Source organism: Hyperolius riggenbachi, chromosome 3, assembly GCF_040937935.1.
Source record: "Hyperolius riggenbachi isolate aHypRig1 chromosome 3, aHypRig1.pri, whole genome shotgun sequence".
Taxonomy (NCBI): Eukaryota; Metazoa; Chordata; class Amphibia; order Anura; family Hyperoliidae; genus Hyperolius; species Hyperolius riggenbachi.
The window spans coordinates 217,443,824-217,468,360 of NC_090648.1; the positions used below are offsets into that span (position 1 = coordinate 217,443,824).

A 24,537-nucleotide genomic window follows, 5' to 3' on the forward strand; every position below is an offset into this window, starting at 1 on the left:
GTCAGCAAGTGTGTCAGATACCTTGCCCTGTACACAGTCTGATTTAACCAATGTTGTTGAGTCCCTCTCCAGTGTTGTAACAGCCGAGGAACTCCAGCCCTGTCCTCTGAATGTTTCAAAAGTCTTGCCCTGTAACATGGATAATTCTGACTCGCTGGAAAAAAATAATAGAAATCTCAGAATTTCAGTCCGGGTTAATGAGTGTTTCTGAAACCCAGCCCTGTATCCTGGAAAATTCTGGTTCTCTGGCCGGTGTGGCAGAAATTCCTGAGTCCCCTTCCTGTCCAGTGAGTTACTCAGTTTTGCCTAGTTCAGTGGGGATTGCTGCACTACTGACTTGTTTTGCAGCCCTTCATGAGCTCCAATCCAGTGTATTTGATGAGTCTCTGTCTAGTCCAGAAGAAGTTATGGGAACCCTGTCTAGTTCGGTGCATACATCAGAAGATTTGTCCTGTCTTGTAAATGCCCCTGAACATGATTTGTTAATAACTTTGCTGGAATCAGAGACATCTAAGTCTAATCCTGCATTTTTTAGTGACAATCCAGTAACTGTGAAGTCTAGTCATGATGATTTTTTTTGCCCAGTCCTGGTTTCGGTCCTACCTTGACTGACTTTGAGGTTTGCAGTTCCTTGACATGCCCAGAAGTCTCTCTTGTGCCAGTGTGCCCAGATGTGCTTCGTATGCCAGAATGCCCAAGTGTGTCTGTGTTGGCGTGCTCACACGCTTCCCTAGTGGAGACATGTTCTGATGTTGCCGGTTGGCCTGCATGCCCGGAGATGGTTCTGGTCCCTAAAAACCCTGATCTTGATGTTTGTCCTTGTGACCCTGACTCTAGAGTTGCCCTGGGTTCCATGGGGGTTCTTGATGGTTCTCCATGTGAGCCTAAGGGGCGTTCTGACCTGTGGGGATCTCTTTGGAGCTTCCAAGTGTTCTGGGAGATCTCTGAGGAAACTTGTCCTGGTACCTTGGACTGGTTCAACGGTGGGTTTTGTGTTGGTGGGGACAGTTCCGGTGGGCATTGCAAAGGCTTTGGCGTTTTTGGACAGTCCCGGGAAGGCGGTGGGTATCGCTCAGAGAGTTTCTGGGGGCTTTTCTCTGGAAGTCGTGGTTCTGATGGGTGTCACACTGAGGCTTGTAGTGCTGACGGGCATGGTTCGGTAGGTTCTGGTTCCAATTGGTCTAGTTTTGGTGAGACTGATTTGGGAATTTGGTTTTGTCGGACGGATCCGACCTTCATGAATTTTCAGTCAGATCAGTTTGCTGGATTTCCCACTTCTGATTTTTTGGTTTGGGTGGTTCAGGAGAAATATGTCAGTTTTCATAGGCGTCCAGAGGCCGCGTTTAAGGGAGGGGGTACTGTTATGATCGCTTCTGCAGCGTTTACTGCTGACTGCAGTGGTATTGCAAACCAAACATGTCATTACATGCATTTGCTTGCATAGTTTGGTTTGCACTTAAACTAGTTGCTGATTCCATCTGCAGTCGCTCTGAAGTTAATGACAGTTTAATATGCTTTTGTGTAAACAAACATTGTCTGCTGCAGTGGAGGGGCGGTCCCTTTCCTGCAGGCTGCATATCATTGTCTGCCTTTTCCTGCTATCAGCCTGTGATTAATTACCATTCACTTGTGTGGGAATCTGCAGGTCTGCTCCCATTGGATGACCTCAGTATAAAGAACTGCTTCCTGCAATGTCTCATGGGCTATCATAGTTTCAGACTCTATCTGTTACTCTGCTCGTGCCCCACCTCGTTCCTGGTCCGTGTGGACTGCGCTGACTCCTGCGAAGGGGTCAGCGAGTCCTCCTAGTTCTGCTCTTGTTCTAGAAGTTGCTACTTGCTTGTCTTGTGTCATATATTGGTTCATCGCCAATATATACGCATACTTGCGCATTTTGTTATTTTCCTTGTATTCGTGTTACGTTAATATATCAGTGTCGCTGATATATACGTACACGAACTGTTTATTTCCTGTGTTCAGTTAGTCAGTTTTCCAGCACGTTTTGGTAGTTTGCGCGTATCGTGAACACCCGTGCTGAGCTAGTTATCCTGTTCCTGGTCCTGTTTGTGGATTGCGTTCATCTCTGCGAAGAGATAACGAATCCTTCTGAATCCTGTTCCTGGTCCTGTTTGTGGATTGCGTTCATCTCTGCGAAGAGATAGCGAATCCTTCTGAGTCCTGTTCCCTGTATTACTTCAGTCTTAGTCAGAGTTCCTGCTTATGTCATATATCGGTTCATTGCCAATATATACATATGTTAGTCAGACGTTACGAATAGTTTCATTGATAGCTGTAATTGTAATACGCTAGGAAAACATACTTATTGTATATTTATCTGTGTTACGTTCATCTATCTCGATCCTGCTATTTCCTGTCTCTCCTGTCCTGTCTTTGTGAGGCACGCCATCGCCGCAACGCATTGGCTGCCTCATTCCAGTCTGTCTGGTTTTGGACGCTTGCTGTCGCTAAGTAATCGCTAGCTAGCAAGCGTTCATTCTGTCTACCTGTCCTGATCTCCTCAGTCCTGGTTTATGCGCTCAGCGCTACTTTGCGCTGAGACGTTATTACGAAAGTGTTTGTGGCTGTTCAGATCTGCACCGGCTCTGTGCACCACAATCTCCTATTGGAGTCAGTCCTCTCCTCCACTAAACTGGGGATATCCTGATCCCTTGTGCTGGTGTGTGTACCTCCTTCACGTCAGCTTATGTGTTGTATGCTGACTGTGGAGATTACACCCCCAAGCTTAACAACATCATTCTGAACACACCATCCCCACTGTCAAATTTGGTGGTGGCAGCATCATGCTTTGGGGGTGCTTCAATTCAGCAGGGACAGGGAAGCTGGTCAAAGTTGATGGGAAGATGGATGGAGCCAAATACAGGGCAATCTCGGAAGAAAACCTCTTGGAGTCTGCAAAAGACTTGAGACTGGGGCGGAGGTTCACCTTCCAACAGGACAACGACCCTAAACATAAAGCCAGGGCAACAATGGAATGGTTTAAAACAAAACATATCCATGTGTTAGAATGGCCCAGTGAAAGTCCAGATCTAAATCCAATCAAGAATCTTTTTGTCCCTAGGCCTTCTCAAAGGACTAAAGGACATGATCTGCGCATGGAGGAAAAACATTTTAGCCATTTATTTAGGAAAGGGTTCTTTACAGTAAGAGTGATTAAGATGTGGAATGCATTACCACAGGAAGTCATTATGGCAAACTCTATACCTGCATTTAAAGGGGGCTTAGATGCGTTCCTTGCGTTGAAAGACATCCATGGCTACAATTACTAGGTAATGCGTAATGATGTTGATCCATGGATTTTATCTGATTGCCATCTGGAGTCGGGAAGGAATTTTTTTCCCTTTTGGGGCTAAATGGACCATGCCTTGTAAGGGTTTTTTCGCCTTCCTCTGGATCAACAGGGATATGTGAGGGAGTAGGCTGGTGTTGTACTTTGTTCTCTGGTTGAACTCGATGGACGTATGTCTTTTTTCAACCAAAATAACTATGTAACTATGTAAGAATCTGTGGCAAGATCTAAAAACTGCTGTTCACAAAAGCTGTCCATCTAATCTGACTGAACTGAAGCGTTTTTACAAAGAAGAATGGGCAAGGATTTCAGTCTCTAGATGTGCAAAGCTGGTAGAGACATACCCTAAAAGACTGGCAGCTGTAATTGCAGCAAAAGGTGGTTCTACAACTACAAAGTATTGACTCAGGAGGCTGAATAATTACGCACACCCCACTTTGCAGTTGTTATTTTTTTTTTTTTAATGTTTGGAATCATGTATGATTTTCATTCCACTTCTCACGTGTACACCACTTTGTAATAGTCTTTCACGTGGAATTTCAATTGTTATGATCAGTCTGCAGCGTTTACTGCTGGCTGCAGTGGTATTGTAACCCAAGCAGTTCTGATGTCATTTCATGCATTTTCTTGCATAGTTTGGTTTGCACTTAAACTAGTTGCTGATTCCATCTGCAGTCACTCTGAAATTAATGACAGTTTAACATGCTCTTGTGTAAACAAACATTGTCTGCTGCAGTGGAGGGGCAGTCCCTTTCCTGCAGGCTGCATATCATTGTCTGCCTTTTCCTGCTATCAGCCTGTGATTAATTACCATTCACTTGTGTGGGAATCTGCAGGTCTGCTCCCATTGAATGACCTCTGTATAAAGAACTGCTTCCTGCAATGTCTCATGGGCTACCATAGTCTCAGATTCTATCTGTTACTCTGCTCGTGCCCCACCTCGTTCCTGGTCCGTGTGGACTGCGCTGACTCCTGCGAAGGGGTCAGCGAGTCCTCCTAGTTCTGCTCTTGTTCTAGAAGTTGTTACTTGCTTGTCTTGTGTCATATATTGGTTCATCGCCAATATATACGCATACTTGCGCATTTTGTTATTTTCCTTGTATTCGTGTTACGTTGATACATCAGTGTCACTGATATATACGTACACGAACTGTTTATATCCTGTGTTCCGTTAGTCAGCGTTCCAGCACGCTGAGCTAGTTATCCTGTTCCTGGTCCTGTTTGTGGATTGCGTTCATCTCTGCGAAGAGATAGCGAATCCTTCTGAGTCCTGTTCCCTGTATTACTCCAGTCTTAGTCAGAGTTCCTGCTTATGTCATATATCGGTTCATTGCCGATATATACATATGTTAGTCAGACGTTACGAATAGTTTCATTGATAGCTGTAATTGTAATACGCTAGGAAATCATACTTATTGTATATTTATCTGTGTTACGTTCATCTATCTTGATCCTGCTATTTTCTGACTATCCTGTCCTGTCTTTGTGAGGCACGCCATCGCCGCAACGCATTGGCTGCCTCATTCCAGTCTGTCTGGTTTTGGACGCTTGCTGTCGCTAAGTAGCCGCTAGCTAGCAAGCGTTCATTCTGTCTACTTGTTCTGATCTCCTCAGTCCTGGTTTATGCGCTCAGCGCTACTTTGCGCTGAGACGTTATTACGAAAGTGTTGTTTGTGGCTGTTCGGATCTGCACCGGCTCTGTGCACCACAATCTTCTATTGGAGTCAGTCCTCTCCTCCACTAAACTGGGGATATCCTGATCCCTTGTGCTGGTGTGTGTACCTCCTTCACGTCAGCTTATGTGTTGTATGCTGACTGTGGAGATTACACCTCCAAGCTTAACATTATGGTAGCCCCATTACCAATCCCCATTGTGGGGGGGGTTCCCAGCAAAAATGACACTGTTTGTTATGGTTCCTGTTCCTTTAAGAAATTTGAGAAGCTCAATTCTGAAACAGAAAATGAGTTTTTTTCTGAATGTACCAGGTTCCTGGCCAATCCCGAGCTCCAGGCTACTCCTGTTTCAACGTGGGCCCCCCAGCTAGTTTATGTTTTATTTAAGGGAAGATTGTTTCAGTGGGCCTACGATGTCTTGGATCATACCAATTTAAAAGAGAGACCACTGGAATTTCTAGCGTTTGTGATCCATAACTGGCTGCGCAAAACCGATTTGCCTAGCCCTTTTGATAAGCTCCTGGCAGCTTGTCAATCAGCTGCTCCTTCTACTGCCTACAAAAATAATCAGCAAGCAGATAATTGTTCTGATAACTTTTCTTCTGCTAAGGCAGCAGGGTCTAAAGCCAAACGTAAACGCTCCAAAAGAAAAGCGTTACAATCAGCGGAGTCGTTGCCCTTGGCGACTGCGCATCAGATCTGTAATGAGACTCCGCCAGTAGCAGATAATGAAATTCAGTCACCATTCAGGGGAGTCAAATGGACCTATGAAACTACTAATGAACTTTCATTGCTAGCCAGGGAAAATAAAAGTTCTTGTTTAAATGAATTATCTGAATATGATTATGAAGATATATTACAGAGTATTGAACAGATCAATTTATTCGTGCAGCAAGGGAAATTTGCATACACTACAGTTCAACACTTGCTACAGGTATTGGAGATCCTTAGGAATAAGAAATCGGCCAATCACCTGCTAAATAACCCAATGTATGTTTCTGCCACTAACACATTTGCAAACTATGATCAGCCGGAATGCTCAGCTGTTAAATATGCATGGGATCCTCCATTTGAGAAAGGAGAGATGGAAGCCCTGGTCTATGAATGGAAGAAAGATGCAAGTTCATTTTGTCAGTTTTACAGTGCAAAAAGTGAATTAGTATTGAATGCATGCATTAAGTCTGCCTATAACCTAATAAAAACTGGTGTGTGTGGGTATGACTTTGTGGCTCCATTGATCGATGTGTGGAGAATGATTCTGGACGATTTTTATGCGATTCAATCAGTTGATACCAGGGAAGACACACTGTCAAGTGGAGATTGTTCCACTTCCTCAGTTCCTGAGGACTCGCCTGCTTCAGCACCTTTGGCTGATTCAGCGAGTGATTCAGAGCTCCTTTTGTGTGAAATTGAAGTTCCTGTAATTCCACCCTGTACCATGGATAACTCAGTGTTACTTCCCAGTAAGACAGAAATTACTAATACTTCCTTAATCTTGCCCTGCACAAATTTCTCAGCAGAGGACCCAGAGGTCCTGCTGACTTCTGAGTCCAGCCTAGCCAGTACTCATGAGTCTTTGTTCAGTGAAACAGACACCAGAAAAATCTTGCCTGTCTCTGCAAACACTTCTGCAGAAATTACCTGTGTTAATAAAGTTCAACTCCTGTCTGATCCAGCAGATGCCAATAGATGCACTACATCAGTTTCTGAGTCCCAGCAATCCTGTCCAGAAATCTCAGAACCCCAGCATCTGAATTTTCCAATTTCACAATTGAATGGTGATTTAGATGCGCAAACATTGTGTTTTGATCTCCCTGTTTCTACACCTCACTCTAGTTTTATGAATAACTCAGAGCGTCTGCTATGTGAGTCCGAAATCGCAGAATTATTACCGTGTTCAGAAAATGTTCCAGTGAACTTGCCCTGTACCATGAATTGTGCAGTAGATCTCTCCAATGAAACTCAGGTCACAGAATCATTATGCTGTCCAGCAGGTGCTTCCATGGTTTTGCCCTGCAGTGTGGACTGTTCGGTGATCCTGTCCAGTGAAGCTGTGGTCACAGAGTCTTATGCTTCACCCAGTACGTTGGATACTTCAAACCCTCTAGCAGAACAGTCTGAGGCACTGCTTACCTCAGTTGGTGTTGCAGTAATATTCACTTGTCTAGCAGCTGTTTTGGAATTACAGTCTGCTCTAATAAAACTTGATGAATTTCTGCCCAGCGAAGCAGAAGCCATTGAAATATTGTCCTCGTCAGCAAGTGTGTTAGATACCTTGCCCTGTACACAGTCTGATTTAACCAATGTTGTTGAGTCCCTCTCCAGTGTTGTAACAGCCGAGGAACTCCAGCCCTGTCCTCTGAATGTTTCAAAAGTCTTGCCCTGTAACATGGATAATTCTGACTCGCTGGAAAAAATAATAGAAATCTCAGAATTTCAGTCCGGGTTAATGAGTGTTTCTGAAACCCAGCCCTGTATCCTGGAAAATTCTGGTTCTCTGGCCGGTGTGGCAGAAGTTCCTGAGTCCCCTTCCTGTCCAGTGAGTTACTTAGTGTTGCCTAGTTCAGTGGGGATTGCTGCACTACTGACTTGTTTTGCAGCCCTTCATGAGCTCCAATCCAGTGTATTTGATGAGTCTCTGTCTAGTCCAGAAGAAGTTATGGGAACCCTGTCTAGTTCGGTGCATACATCAGAAGATTTGTCCTGTCTTGTAAATGCCCCTGAACATGATTTGTTAATAACTTTGCTGGAATCAGAGACATCTAAGTCTGATCCTGCATTTTTTAGTGAGAATCCAGTAACTGTGAGGTCTAGTCATGATGATTTTTTTTTGCCCAGTCCTGGTTTCGGTCCTACCTTGACTGACTTTGAGGTTTGCAGTTCCTTGACATGCCCAGAAGTCTCTCTTGTGCCGGTGTGCCCAGATGTGCTTCGTATGCCAGAGTGCCCAAGTGTGTCTGTGTTGGCGTGCTCACACGCTTCCCTAGTGGAGACATGTTCTGATGTTGCCGGTTGGCCTGCATGCCCGGAGATGGTTCTGGTCCCTAAAAACCCTGATCTTGATGTTTGTCCTTGTGACCCTGACTCTAGAGTTGCCCTGGGTTCCATAGAGGTTCTTGATGGTTCTCCATGTGAGCCTAAGGGGCGTTCTGACCTGTGGGGATCTCTTTGGAGCTTCCAAGTGTTCTGGGAGATCTCTGAGGAAACTTGTCCTGGTACCTTGGACTGGTTCAACGGTGGGTTTTGTGTTGGTGGGGACAGTTCCGGTGGGCATTGCAAAGGCTTTGGCGTTTTTGGACAGTCCCGGGAAGGCGGTGGGTATCGCTCAGAGAGTTTCTGGGGGCTTTTCTCTGGAAGTCGTGGTTCTGATGGGTATCACACTGAGGCTTGTGGTGCTGACGGGCATGGTTCTGTAGGTTCTGGTTCTGATGGGTCCAGTCTTGTGGGGACTGATTCTGGAATTTGGTCTTGCCGGGCTGTCCCGGTCATCATGAATTATCAGTCAGATTGTTTTGTTGGGAATTTCAGTTTCGAAAAGCGTCTGGTATCCGCTTTTAAGGGGGGGGGGGGGGGGGGTAATGTTATGATCATGTCTGCAGCGTTTACTGCTGGCTGCAGTGGTATTGTAACCCAAGCAGTTCTGATGTCATTTCATGCATTTTCTTGCATAGTTTGGTTTGCACTTAAACTAGTTGCTGATTCCATCTGCAGTCACTCTGAAATTAATGACAGTTTAACATGCTCTTGTGTAAACAAACATTGTCTGCTGCAGTGGAGGGGCAGTCCCTTTCCTGCAGGCTGCATATCATTGTCTGCCTTTTCCTGCTATCAGCCTGTGATTAATTACCATTCACTTGTGTGGGAATCTGCAGGTCTGCTCCCATTGGATGACCTCTGTATAAAGAACTGCTTCCTGCAATGTCTCATGGGCTACCATAGTCTCAGATTCTATCTGTTACTCTGCTCGTGCCCCACCTCGTTCCTGGTCCGTGTGGACTGCGCTGACTCCTGCGAAGGGGTCAGCGAGTCCTCCTAGTTCTGCTCTTGTTCTAGAAGTTGTTACTTGCTTGTCTTGTGTCATATATTGGTTCATCGCCAATATATACGCATACTTGCGCATTTTGTTATTTTCCTTGTATTCGTGTTACGTTGATACATCAGTGTCGCTGATATATACGTACACGAACTGTTTATATTCTGTGTTCCGTTAGTCAGCGTTCCAGCACGCTGAGCTAGTTATCCTGTTCCTGGTCCTGTTTGTGGATTGCGTTCATCTCTGCGAAGAGATAGCGAATCCTTCTGAGTCCTGTTCCCTGTATTACTCCAGTCTTAGTCAGAGTTCCTGCTTATGTCATATATCGGTTCATTGCCGATATATACATATGTTAGTCAGACGTTACGAATAGTTTCATTGATAGCTGTAATTGTAATACGCTAGGAAATCATACTTATTGTATATTTATCTGTGTTACGTTCATCTATCTTGATCCTGCTATTTTCTGACTATCCTGTCCTGTCTTTGTGAGGCACGCCATCGCCGCAACGCATTGGCTGCCTCATTCCAGTCTGTCTGGTTTTGGACGCTTGCTGTCGCTAAGTAGCCGCTAGCTAGCAAGCGTTCATTCTGTCTACTTGTTCTGATCTCCTCAGTCCTGGTTTATGCGCTCAGCGCTACTTTGCGCTGAGACGTTATTACGAAAGTGTTGTTTGTGGCTGTTCGGATCTGCACCGGCTCTGTGCACCACAATCTCCTATTGGAGTCAGTCCTCTCCTCCACTAAACTGGGGATATCCTGATCCCTTGTGCTGGTGTGTGTACCTCCTTCACGTCAGCTTATGTGTTGTATGCTGACTGTGGAGATTACACCTCCAAGCTTAACACCAATACAATTGATTCACGCTTGTGGCAGTAATATGACAAAATGTGGAAAACTTCAAGGGGGCCAAATACTTTTGCAAACCACTGTGTGTGTGTGTATATATATATATATATATATATATATATATATATATATATATATATATATATATATATATATATATATATTGCATGCACACACACAGAGGGGGAGAGATTGTATCAGTGTATCAGTATGCACAACTTTTAAGCAAATATAGGGCTATTAGCTTATCTAAAGTACAAATAGTCTCAATAACAGGTCTTTGTGTCCTGATATCAGAGAACTTTTATGGCTTGTTTGCTGTTCTTTGGTGTTAGGGAAGCAAAAACGTACATCCTTTTCCACCTTTGGCTCTGATGCTGGGTACAAACCATGCGGTTTCCCGCTCGATCCGCGGGTCGATCAGGATCAATTTGACTATTTCCGACGTGCTCGATTCGGGCTTTGATCGTTCCTGCTGTCGAGTTTGCATACTTAACATGCAAATCGACGGCAGGAACGACGAAGCTCGAATCGAGCACATCAGAAATAGTCGAATTAATCCCGATCGACCCCCAGATCGAGCGGGAAAACGCATGGTGTGTATCCAGCATTAGGAGGTGTGCTAAGTGTCTAATCCTATGTAAACGAACAGTTAAGGTAACCACACACTTGTAGATTTTCCTGGTAGATTCAATCACTTTGTTTGCATCTGCTAGAAACCTATCCCCAACATGCCCACCAAAACGTATTTTTGGTTTTCAGCAGTAATCGATCAAAATTATCAACCTGACTAGCAATTTTGATTGATCGAGGGTGGGAAGGCAGTGGCGGGATATATCAACAGACTATAGCGTCACACTGCATCGAGCAGTGCTATGGTTTGCTTTATTTTCAATAGATTTCATGCTGAAACCTACACAAAATATGTGTGCAGTGTGGAATAGAAACCTCTCTAATCAAGTTTCAATCAGAAAAGGATCTGTCTTTTTGCCAAATCCAATGGCAGTCTTCTAGTGTGAGGCTACCTTTAGATTCCCTTGTATGGAAGAAGGCAATATGATGAGCGCACAGCACACCTGGAAACTTGGGCGTCGCCATAGGCCACAATGTAAATTACGGCTATCGTGGCGCAAACTGCACAATTTGGGCACTGGAGGCACCGGAGTTTGGCTAGTAAGGTTCAGTGGAGGCAGCACTGGGGGTAATAATTGGCAATCTGGGGTTTAGCTATTACGAAGCTGAGCCCTATATCAGCAGGGTTCGTATTAGGAGTAGGTGGGGGTGATATTGTTAGATGTACATAGCAGAGGGATAGCATGAGAGGCAGGTTAGAGAAGGCGATAGTAGAATATTGATAACATTACTAATATTTTACTATAGGAAGAACATTGGTAATATTACTGTTATTCTACTGTTGATAAAACGTAGAGCCCAAAGTTCCTGACGGCCTTCTTGTATGTACCTCACTTGTGTGACCACTTTCAGTGTGTCTTGTTAAAGTGGATCCGAGGTGAACTTTTACACATTGCATAATTGTGTTCCTTTCCTATTGTTTATAGGGCATTCCTTAATCCAAATTCCCTATAAACTAAAAAGCCACGCCCACAGGTTTTCAGAGAGCCTTGGCAGTAGCAAGGGCTCATAGGAGCTCAGTCTGGGCAGGAGGAGAGGGAGGTGTTACTAGCCATTGATTTCAGAGGCAGAGGGGAGGAGGGAGGAGGAGAGGGGATTAGGCTGATGGCTCAAGATACAGATAAGCCTGCCTTTGTGTAATGTTTGCAAACAACATGGCTGCTGTCATTGTATCACATGAATAAATAATCATATTCTATTAAAACTGGTTGCAGCTAGATTTGCTGTGTAAACCATCTAAACTTTAGATAAGATATATCGACAAGTTACTTGTTATAGTTATTTTTTCATCTCGGATCCGCTTTAACCTGTTTTCTCACTGTTGTTTCACTTATCTGTGGCATCACAGCAGTTTAACTAGGAAGTACAATCTGCAAAATACAGTGGCTAAAACTAACACTTGTAAAATTCGACACAGAACAACTGTAACATTACACTTCACTTTTTTATTGCTGTCACAGTACACTGTACACTTTGGTTGTATTACCTGTACAACTTGTTCAGGGGTGCTGCTAAGGTTTTTGTGGCCCACATAATTTGTGCCCCCCAAAAGTAGGCATGGCCAAGACACGATGTGGGTGGATCTTTTCCAGTATAGGTAGTCATATGTCCTACACTCCCCCCCAGCCCATTATAGATAGTCAGATGTCCTCACCCCCCAGCCCAGTATAGGTAGTCATATGTACCTCCCCCCAGCTAAGTATAGATAGTCAGATGTCCTCCCCACCCTATCAGCCCAGTATAGGTAGTCATATGTTCTTTCCCCCGCCCCCTCTCCCCAACCCAGTATAGGTAGACATCTGTCCAGAGCTGGCTGATGACCAGGTCTCCTCCCCTAACTGAATAATGGTACTGGGGCCACTGCAGAGTGTTTGCAGTGGAGCAAACTCAACTGTGCGCCCTACACGCTTCTCCTTTAGTCTGTGTGTTTCAGTCTTCATCCTTGGAGGCAACTCTTTTCCCTCCGTGACCTGGAGTTATGTACATACTCATTTAACATGTCACCAGGTCACTGAGGGAGCAGAGGTGCCTCTGGGAGTATGACGATGGAAGCATGCAGACAACAGTAGGAGTGTACCAGCTGGACAGGTGAGTTTGCTCCATCGCAAACACTCTGCAGGGGCTCGCAGGGTTCACTATTTACTTCAGGGGGAGACCTGGAGGCCTCCATGCAAGCGCTGGCCCTGCACACATGACATCTCCAATAAAGTACAGGTAGCTGATTCCACTTATCTGTCATTATGAGGATATCTTCACAACCATTGACAAGGCGAATCTCATTCTTGGGTCCCTACACATAGTCACATATTATACATGCACAGAGCACATGTATTGGGACAAAAATATTTGAATGGACAAAAACTTGAAAGTGGATCTACCTGAGGTTGGCACCAATTCACTGGGCAGGAAGCCCTAAACTTTTCAGTATGCAGATAATAGCAGAGGGGAATCCTGTGGTGTTACTGCATACACCACAGTCAAACAGAAAGTGATGGCTCACTCAACGAGCTAATAACCAACCTGTCAGGAGAACATAGGGCAGAGCAACCACACAGCAAAATATAAAGAGAAGCTTGGCTGACAGTACATACACTTTGGCTGTATGTACTGTAAAAAGAACATCAAATATAGATAGTTCCCTACTTACAAACACTTCAGTTGCAAACATTTCATATGTACATGCAAAGCTGTCCTCGTTCTTTAAACTGATTACATTTTGAAACCACCAAATACCAATAAAATAGAACAAACAAAAAAAGACATATACTTACTCTTCATATACTGAAATAGGCTGGATTAGGAGAGGTGCTAAAACAGCATGGCTCAGTCAAATAGCATCTTCTAATTATTAACCTTCTGAACTTGAGATCATACACAGAACAGCTTTTTCAGACAGCAATAAAAGGTCTGCTAATGTTTAAAATTGAGAAACGTAGTTTTTATGCTCATCTCTTGCAGGCTGCCTCTTCTTTTTAACATACCTGCATTCAAAATTGGGAGACCGCGATGGGATTTCATAAAGACAGGGACAACTGTATTGAGAGTTGGGTGAGAATATCCAGGAGCTTCTCCTAACTCTATGCATTATAATTGGCTTATAAATTGATGACCAGATGGTACCTAGTCTCAGCTCAGTTATCTAAATCAATACCTTCGGTAGATTCTAGATGTTTCAGAGGCTGTGAAACTAAGGGCACAATGCACCATATCTGGTGGGCATGTCCCCATCCCATTAGGATTTGAAGTAGAGAATTTGTCCTTCTGCAGTCCTTCTTTCATGTGGTCATCCACAAGGACCCATGGATATTTCTCTTTCATGGTAACATAGATTGCCTCATGGAGGACCAACATAGTCTGGCCTCCTTTCTTTTTTTGTCTCTTAAAATGACTATTTCAAAACATTGGAAAGACCCCTCAAACTTTGAGGTCAAGGCTAGGATGACAGATTTTATGGTCAATGAGAATTAACAAGCGTCCTAAAAGACACCCATTAAAATTTTTTAAGAGTATGGTGACCCTGGATACAGCTTTTACCTGGCCTGGATAGCGACACGTACTCTACGTGCTAGTATATCATCCAGTCCCCCTGGATCTTTTCTCCTCTCATCTCCTTTCTCTTCTAACTTATTCTTCTTCTCGGATTCTCTCTTTCTCTCTCTCATTCTTGGCATCTGGAGTGGTTGGAAAGATAGGGAAGCAATAATTCCCTTATCCCTCTTCTGCCTGGAATTTTATTCCACTATTTATACACGCAGATCATTAGTCAACACCACTAGGGGCGTATTTCCCTCTGGCTCATTGTACCTTATGTTTATGTGTGTTTGCTTACATTGCAAGGTTATATCACCTCCTATGGTATGAGAAGCTAGTACACTGGAATCTGTTAGTCTAATGTACAAGAAATGCCTTGTACAAGAAATGCTTTGTACTATTGCAAAAAGTAGTAATCCTGCCTTGCTATATGTGGTTTCCCGTTATATTGTTTATATTTATGAAAATGTTTAATAAAAATATTGAGATACAAAATTGAGAAACTTAGTTTACAATTTTGCATAAGACAAGTTAAAGGAGAACTGTAGTGAGAGGGATATGGAGGCTGCCATATTTATTTCCTTTTAAGCAATACCAGTTGCCTGGCAGCCCTGATGGTCTATTTGCCTAAAGAAGTGTCTGAATCACACCAGAAACAAGCATGCAGCTAATCTTGTCATATCTGTCTAAATTTGTCAGAAACACCTGATCTGCTGCATGCTTGTTCAGGGCCTATGGCTGAAAGTATTAGAGGCAGAGGATTAGCTGAATAGCCAGGCAACTGGTATTGCTTAAAAGGAAATAAATATAGCAGCCTCCATATACCTCTCACTACAGTTCTCCTTTAACCAAAGCAATGTATACTCCATTTAACCTCCTCGCCAGTTATCCCGAGCTGAGCTCGGGGTAACCTGCACAGGAGGATTGCTCAGGCCCCGCTGGGCCGATTTTCACAATTTTTTCTTTATTACACGCAGCTAGCACTTTGCTAGCTGCGTGCATAAGTCGATCGCTGCCGCTTGCCGCCGATTCGCCGCTACCCGTCGCACCGCGCCGCCCCCCCCCCCCAGACCCCTTGCGCAGCCTGGCCAATCAGTGCCAGGCAGCGCTGAGGGGTGGATCGGGATTCCCTGTGACGTCCCGACGTCCATGACATCGGTGACGTCATCCCGCCCCGTCGCCATGGCGACGGGGGAAGCCCTGCAGGAAATCTCGTTCTCAACGGGATTTCCTGCTTGCGCAGATCGCCGGAGGCGATCAAAGTAGATAGGGGGATGCCGCTTGTCAGCGGCTTTCATGTAGCTAGCGCTAGGCTAGCTACATGATCTTAAAAAAAAAAATTAAAAAAAAGTGCTGCGCTGCCCCCTTGCCGCAGTAATTGGAACGGCAAGGGGGTTAAAGGACAACTGAGGTGACATGTGACATGATGAGATAGACATGTGTATGTACAGTGCCTAGCACACAAATAACAAGGCTGTGTTCCTATTTGTTCTTTCTCTGCCTGAAAAAGTTAAACATGAGGTATGCAAGTGACAGTTTCTGCCCGGGTCAGGACCGGGTTGGACTGGGTCAGACTATAGCATAGCCCTCACTGATAAGTAATTACAGCCACTTTCCTGTCAGTAAATGGCTTCTGAGAGCAGTAAAGAGATAAAAAGGTTCAATAATTCATAGATTTGAGCTCTAGCATACTTCAATGAAGGTGTCATTGAGCAGAGACAATGAAACAGTAAAAACTTAAAAAAACTAGATTTAAATATAAAATAAAACTGTGAGACATCTAAAATAAAGTCATTTTTAGGAGACTGAGGATAGATACAATTGATTTTCTCATCAGTTAATTTTCACCTCGGATGTCCTTTAAAGAGAACTTGAGGATAGAAGTATTTGGATTCTGCCATATTCACTTCCTTTTAAACAATACCAATTGCCTGGCAGACCTGTGATCTCTTTGGCTGCAGTAATGTCTGAATCACACACCTGAAACAATCATGCAGCTAATCCAGTCAGGCTTCAGTCGCTTTGACTGAAGTCTGACTGGATTAGCTGCATGATTGGATTAGCTGCATGATTGTTTCAGGTGATTGTTTCAGGTGCTTTACCTGATCTGCATGCAGAGGATCAGCAGGACAGCATGGCAATTTGCATTGTTTAACCAGTTAAGGGTGACGCTAGTTGAAATCTACGCCCTGTTTTGATGCTGTTGTGACTGCCAGCTCGTAGATTTCAGCTCACCGCCACCGCGCTGCTCTTGTGGCTCATGCCAATCGTGATGCTCTCTGCCCACCGTAGCTCACTCGCCCTGCCATCTCTATGATGGCAGAGCCCTGTGAGCAGGTCAGGAGCCAATTTCAACTCCCATTGGCTTACATTGATAGTGGCTCCTGACCAGCTCATAGGAACTCTGCCATCATAGAGACAACAGAGTGGGTGGCTTGAGGTTCCCGGCATGCGGCGTGGACGACGGGTATGTGCGCGATTCACCGGTATTTCACTGTTTATGGTACCAGCGGTCTCTGGTCCTTAAGGGGTCAGAGACTGCTGGTACTTAAAAGGTTAACAGAAAAATAAATATGTCAGTTTGAATTTCCCTCTCACATGGTGGGTGCAAGTGCGTTTTTATAGGGAGGAGGGGGTCTGTGAGGGAGTGCAGGTTGATTGGCTACTATGTGCCTGCTGACTGTGATGTAAGGGGTCAAAGTTTAGCCCAATGATGATGTATGGGGGAGAGTCGAATATCTCCATGTGCTCGCTGCTCGCTGCAAGCACGAATACCCGATCTTTGTCTAATAGTGCTCGCCAGCAAAGCGTTCAGGCCATCTCTATCAATGATTTGTAGTTACACCTTTGATACCTTTGATTCCTTGCACTGTTGAGATCAGCATCACAAATTAGACCTTCAGTATTTGTCATTGACAGCAGCTCAGCATCACCCCTCTGCTGAACATGTTGTCAGCCCTCATGAGTCATACAGAGGCTCTATCAGTTTTCATTGGAGTCTGACAAACTTGCTGCAAGCTATGCTTTTCACACAATATGAGGTCCAGCCGTTAAACAATAATGGTACAAAAGTGTAATTTTTTTTCAACTATATTTCCATGCTCCCCCAGTCTATAAAATGACTACAAAACTATTACAGTTAATCTTAACTTGTTAATTGTGTTTTTCATAGTAGCAATACTTTTCTTTCTATGTAAATTGCCAATTTGCCATCAAACTATTGTAATTAAATTACAAAGTGGTTGCTTACTTGCAGACCTCTTTTTGAACACAGGGCAACTATCCCTAGACCTGTCCTCTTCAAGCTCTTCTACTGACTACTACTGTAGCCACCCCCACCTGTATTTATAGCTTCAGGCAAAGAGATAGGGTGAAGCAGCTATGTCAGTGTGGAGAATTCAAATAAGCCCCAACCTAAATCAGTGTTTTGTACATGAAAGGAATTATTTTCATCCTTTTTCAAAGCACCACATCCCCAGGGCCATAAGAGCTGGTAAGAAAGAGGTGGACCGCTAGCTCCCATAGCAGGGAGATGTTGCCAGTATAGCTTCAAGAGAAAACCCTCATACTGTTTCTTACCTGCTTTGTCAGACATGACCATGTCTATCACCTTGGAAGCTTCCTGTACAGCAATACCAAAGCCCAGAAGACTTAGAGGTAGCAGCAGGTAATACACTGGTACTAATTCATGTTGCAGCGACTTACACATTAGATAAATCTCATATAGTGTTCATCACACCAGTAAGCTCTTCTACCCTCCACTAATATTTGCCCAGCATCTGCAGTGTTATTGAATTAACCCCAAACTAAATTGATTAGGTGGCCCATATTTGATTAACTTTTTGTCATAAGTTTTCTCTCTAAAATAACTTTTCAGGACTTGAGCTGAAAACTTGCCAATAAGTAGGTGAAATGGTAATATCAAAATTATTTTGAGTAATTTTTGCTTGCCTGGGACTTAAAAGGCATTTTATTGACAATGTGTGAAAATACCACCTAGGAGAAAATTCAGGAGGAAAACTTAATTGATTAGAGGCCTGTGGGTCTGTGTTAGCCTATCTTGTAAATGAAGAAAGGATGAACAAGCAGTAGTATATAACAGAAGAAGGTACCAAGTAATACTTTCTTCCACTGATGGGATACCAGCACAATAAAACAGTGCAGGTACTCTCCATTGTGTTAATGTTTTATTGTACTCTGGACCAACAATGTGCAGAGGAGAAGATAGCTGCAAGAAGTCAGCACCTGACTGACAGACAGTATATCAAATTTTAATTATATAACCTTTCCTGCTGATAATGGCAGATTTATTAAATTCAAGCTGACACTAGTGAGAATTGAATACGTACGTTCACATGGACCATTACAGCAATGGGCTGGAGCTATAAACTGTCATGTACTGTATTTTTTTGGACTATAAGACTCACTTTTTCTCCCCCAAAAGTGGGGAAAAAAGTCACTGCGTCTTATAGTCCAAATGCAGGGAGTTCCTGACTTGTGGACGCCTGTCAATATGAACCTCCAACCTGCCGCAATGCTGGGGACTCATTGTACTGTGCCTAGGCAAAGGAGGACACGGGGAACACAAAGGGGAATAGAGGAGGACACAAGGGGACACAAAGAGGCATAGAAAAGGACACAAGAAAGACAGAGGGGGACACAGGAGGACACAAGGGGGACAGAGGACACACGGAGACAAAAGAGGTACAACGTGGCATAATCCACATGAATGCACCAGCTTTAGTATAATTTTCCCCTGGTTTTGTCCTCTAAACCTAGGTGCCTCTTATGTTTAGGAGCGTCTTATAGTCTGAAAAATACGGTATTTTCAAAGCAGTTGTAAAATGTTAGTGAATAGAAAATAAAACTTCTATTGAAAAAACGAATTTGTTTAAAAAACAATTCACTATTTATATAATGGTGCATATTTATTACTTTCACTGTTTTTTCTTTTTAACATTTTTAAACTATAATCAGGGTGAGCAATATTATACAGTATATTGAAAAATATATATATTAAAGCTTGATGCAATGGTGCCAGAAGTCAAATATTATTTAATAGGGGATGTTGACATTTATCTGTAACTCACTGCAATGGTACAGTTATAAAGCTAAAAAAAATGACAACAGGAAGAGGTTTATCCCACAATAAAATCACTGAAAAAAATATTTTATTTAGTACTGAACTAATCCCAACTTGCATAACCAGGTCATGTGTGTTTGGAGAACAATAAGCAGACTATGGTGTAGATGGTTATTTCTAATCATGTTACATAGTCATAAGATTATCACCTGCAATCACATGCACACAGTGCAAAAATGTAGCAAACCTGGGAAAGTTCTTCTAGCCACATCCTACAAAATCAGCAGTCCAGCAAATTTCTATCATGTCCAATCTACTCCTGACAGAAAAGGATTGACTTTCAGATTACTACTGCACAAAATTGATCCCGTTATCAATTGGGAGCAGAATATCAGACATGTCAGCAATGAATGGTTCGACGCATTGATCTGATAAGAAATTGAATGGTGTGTACCTAGTAAAATTGGCCACCAACATACAATCCTGATTGTTCAATCTTGCCAGTTGCCACATCCATATAAATATAAGGATCCTTCATGAAAATGGGAAGATTACACAGTTAAATTGTATTGTGTGGCCAGTTTTAGTGATAAGCCCAATGCGTAACATGACATCCATTCGTTTTTTATGATACACAGACGCATATAAAGATTTTAACAATTATAAAACATTTCCTTTCTATTATTCAAGAATACACATTTGTATATAGTTGAAACATTCTATAGAATTATATGTTCTGGTGATACATTTTACTTAAATGACACAAACTAGTTTTCTTCAGGCTAGATTCGATCACATGTATCTGTTTCTGGAGTCCTCTCAGCCCATTACAGCTAACTTGCTGTTTTCCTTCATTGTTTCTGAAGTTAACATGTTCCTGCAGCTGTTACCATAGCCAGAGACTAGTGTTCTATCATATTACCCTGATACACATGTGCTGCGCTGTTGTACTCTATTATACAAACACATACAATCTATCTCTGTCATTACATACTCATCCTTATTTGAACACAATTTCCCTCACACTAGACTATGAATCCCCCTGTCCAACACAGCATGACAAACCTTTTGAGAGCTGGAGGATGTAGTCTTCCCAGACACTGCAGGTGCTGCACTGCAATAGCACCTGTGATCGGAATTCGGAAACTATGTGCACGCTCTACTCACTCCTCTAGACTGGAAGTTATGGAGGGGGGTGATTTATCTCAGATGAGGAGGTGGGGTAGAGTGCCCAGACAGAGCAGGCAAAGTTCAGTGGGAGGGGGGAGAACTTTACACCCCGCACAGCAAGGAGCATGTGGATGTTATCCAAGGAAAAGGGGGAGTGGGTGGTGGTAGGACTAATAACACTACATCAGCAGCATTATTAACTTCCTGGCATACCTCTAGTCTCTTCTGCTTTTCTGTATAACTGATAAGTAACTTATAGTGCACCTGAATCTGGCCTTACATGCTCTCCCTAAAATTATGATTGTGGGTTATTAAACGTGTGCATTCTTATCAGTGTGTCACTGCTCCTTCAACAACAGAGATGAAGGGCTTCTTTAATAGCAGTTCAAAAGGCAATCTAGTGATTAACTTCAAATAATCACAGATCAGCTTTCAGCTCTTGAAGAACTCTTATACTCGGGCTAGCTTTTATTTCACTGATGACTCTTTTATAGGTGCTGCTGTCTGATGTGATTTAGGGCAGTGGTGTAGCTAAAGTTTATGGGGCCCCATAGCAAAACTTTCGTGGGGCCATCAGATGTAGGCACTCTTGAGCGGCGCCCCTACCCTATGGATTTAAGTTAATTGGGTAATCAACATTCTTATGCCATCTACACTGCATATAGTCCATGGGCACTGAGACAAAGTCAGAGGGTAAATGAAAACAAGAAAGTTAGTAGTGAATACATCAATTACCATTGAGCCCCCTCTGCTCCAGGGCCTCATAGCAGCTGCTATGGCTGCTATGGCTGCTATGGCTTTTGCTACACCCCTGGTAAGGGCTCATTTAAATGGACAGTTTAAGATTAAAGAGGAACTCCAGTGAAAATAATTTAATATAAAAAGGTGCTTAATTTTTACAATAATTATGTATACATGATTTAGTCAGAGTTTGCTCATTGTAAAATCTTTCCTCTCCCAGATTCACATTCTGACATGTATTACATGGTGACATTGTTACTGTGGGCAGATTATGTAGCTGTTCTGGCTTTAACAGTCAGCTACAAACAGCCATTTCCTGTGTGTGTCATTGTTACATTGTGGCAGTTTGCCCAGAGTACCGTACGGTACCAGAGCCTCTTGTGGGAGGGGTTTCAGCACAAAATCAGTCATACAGCGCCCCCTGATGGTCTGTTTGTGAAAATCATTATATTTTTCATGTAAAAGTGGGTATCAGCTACTGATTGGGATAAAGTTCAATTCTTGGTCGGAGTTTCTCTTTAAGTGGCATTCGGTCAGCAGTGCTTCCACTCACCAAATGCTCTCCAACTGCCAGTGCTGAAATATACATTGCCATGACTGGCTCAGTAGACGCTCCAGTGGTGAAATGGCTATCAGTCTATGCTCCACCATGGCACAGCTGAGGTACCACAGTATGCTACTGATAGGCTGTGGCCTCATGCATTCTATAATGTGTCAGCCCTGACTTCACTCCACTACACACACATATACACACACACACACACACACACACACACACACACACACACACACACACACACACATATACACACACACACACACACACACACACACACACACACACACACACACACACACACACACACACACACACACACACACACACAACCTCTGTGAAGGTCTCAGCTTATGGATGTCACCAATGTGTAATGCTGGGAATACACAGCTCGATTCTGAGCTAATTCGATGGTTAGATGGATAATTTCCGACATGTCCGATCATCGTTCAATCGATTTGCCGATCGATTTGTCATTGAAGTGAAATGAAAAAAGATAAGAAAAACGAGCTAAAGATAAGAGAATCGAGCGGGCAAAACGATTGGGCACAGAATCGAGCGCCAGAATCAACCTGTGTATTCCCAGCATAAGAGCACCCAATGTCCAGCTCAATTTAAACAGGAAAAGTTTGATTAATTATCAGATTGATAGTACAATCTAAACATAAAGTGTAAGCAATGGGGGTGGTTGAATGGGAGGGCAATAGGATGGAACATTGTGGCAAGCTTGCCTCTTCCTGTCTGAAAATTACCCAGAAGTCAAATTCAAGGAGTGATTATGGGGACCAGTGGAATGAGGAGAGGAACGGGCAACGCACAGAAGTGTGTGGATCCAGCACATCTTAGATAGCTTTGCCATGGGTCAGGTACAGTATACGTTAAAGAGCCTATACAGCCTAAAATAAACATGAAACAATTCAAGTGTTTCTCATTGGCCCAATAGGCTGCCTGTCAAGTTTCCTGTGAAGTGACAGACAGCCTATTGGGCCAATCAAAGTGCGGGGATAATGTCCTTTAAAGTGATTGGGCCCTCAGGGGCTCAAGACAGGATGAGTGGAGCTCTCGTCATTGCCAATTAGCAAGCATAAGTTTGTAGCGCTCGCTATGCTACTCTGATAAGGCACACTAACTCTGATTAGAGATGGCCCGAACGGTGCGCCGGCGAACGGTCCCCGGCGAACTTCAGGGGTTCGCGATCGCGGAGAACAGCGAACTTTACCGGAAGTTCGATTCGCCCCCATAGTGCATCATGAGGGTCAACTTTGACCCTCTACATCACATTCAGCTGGCACATTGTAGCCAATCAGGCTACACTCCCTCCTGGAGGCCCTCTTCCCCTTATAAAAGGCAGGCAGCGTCAGGCATTGGACTCACTCGTGTGCCTGCAGTAATTAGAGAAGGGAAAGCTGCTGCAGACTCTCATAGGGACAGATTCGTTTGGCTCTTGTAGGCTTCTTAGCTTGCTCCTTGCTTATTCTTATTGCTAAAAAAACACCCCTCAACAGCTCTTTTGAGAGCTAATCTTGTTCTTGTGATCTATTTGTGTGTGTGTGTGTTTGTGTGTGTGTGTGTCCCACTGACACTTATGTTGCATAGACAGCCTTGGTAATTCCTACTGTGCCACTGCCAGGCCCAGCACATTCAGTGACTACTACCTGTGTGTGTGACAGGTGCACATTGTAATACCCATCACTACATATACCTACCTACCTGTTGTTCACAGTGCACCTGGTTTGCGAACCTAAAATCGGAGGATCGGGCTATCTCTAACTCTGATAAGACATGTTAACTTTGATAAGGCACGCTATTTTTTATAGTGAATCAACTCCTATATTTTTCAGCTTGTTTTAAATGCTTTTTAAAGTGTACCTGAGACCGAGAAGCATCTGAAGTACCATACTTACCTGGGGCTTCCTTAAGCCCTTTAGGGCCGCTCGTCCCTCGTTGTTTCCCCGAGTGGCTCTGGTTCAGCCCGAAAGCCTGGCAGAGTTGCGCATCATCGCGCATGCGCAGCCCGGCCAGGCGTGCTCCCACATCACGCTTTCATCCCTGGAAGCAATCTGCACCTGAGCAGTAGTACTGGGCAAGCGCAGAATACTCCCAGGGATGGGAGCGGGACATGGGCACGTGCTTGGCCAGGCCATGCATGCGCAACTAAGCTTGACTCAGCCAGGCTTTCAGGCTGAATTACCGGAGCCACCCGCAGAGAATGTGAGGAACAAGCGGCCCTAAGGGGGCTTAAGGATGCCCCAGGTAAATATGGATTTTTTTTTACTAGTACAGAATGCGCCCACCAGCCCAGTAGAAAACATATAAATCAAAAACCAAAACCCAGAGTTCAGAGTGTTCGCTATCAGTTAATCCACAATGGTGTCTTGTTATCAATATGAAGACAGCGCTCCTCTTCTTTAGAATACAGCCTGTAAAATCAGACAAATCTCAACATAGTGCATTACTGCTGGACTTGCGGAAGTAAACACCACCGTGAAAAAAATAGTGCTCCAATCGTGTACCACACACAGTGCAATTTATCCACACGATCCCATTTAAGATTAAAGGCTCACCAGATGCAATCCACCTCAGTTTTCAGGTGGGTCTCTCATGTAAATCAATCAGTCATAGATCTAGCAGCATTACGTTTCCAACGATTTTAATCCAAAGTATCACTGGACAGTTGACTTCATCGCTCTCATCCTCACAGGTTGGCCACCCATCACACTGCCAATTCAAGGGAATGCACTGGATGGCACCGCTGTGGCAAGCAAACTGCACAGGAGTACAGCGCAGTTCTGATTGCAGTCTTGCGAGAACTACTCGGGGACCTGGCCGCAGCGGCTCGGTCAGGGTCAACACCTGGTGTTGACCCTGACCGAGCCGCTGCGGCCAGGTCCCCAAGTAGTTCTCGCAAGACTGCAATCAGAACTGCGCTGTACTCCTGTGCAGTTTGCTTGCCACAGCGG

The 24,537-nt window shown here is 43.9% G+C and overlaps 1 protein-coding gene across 1 annotated transcript in view; it reads right to left on the reverse strand.

Annotated features, from left to right (window-relative positions):
• Window positions 1–20,311, reverse strand: part of STRA6 (signaling receptor and transporter of retinol STRA6) — a 109,002-nt gene extending 88,691 nt beyond the window's left edge. Inside the window, exon 1 of the mRNA XM_068275738.1 lies at window positions 20,176–20,311. The gene's annotated coding sequence lies outside the window, so the exon portion shown is untranslated. The remainder of the gene's footprint in view (window positions 1–20,175) is intronic.
• Window positions 20,312–24,537: the final 4,226 nt, after the last annotated feature.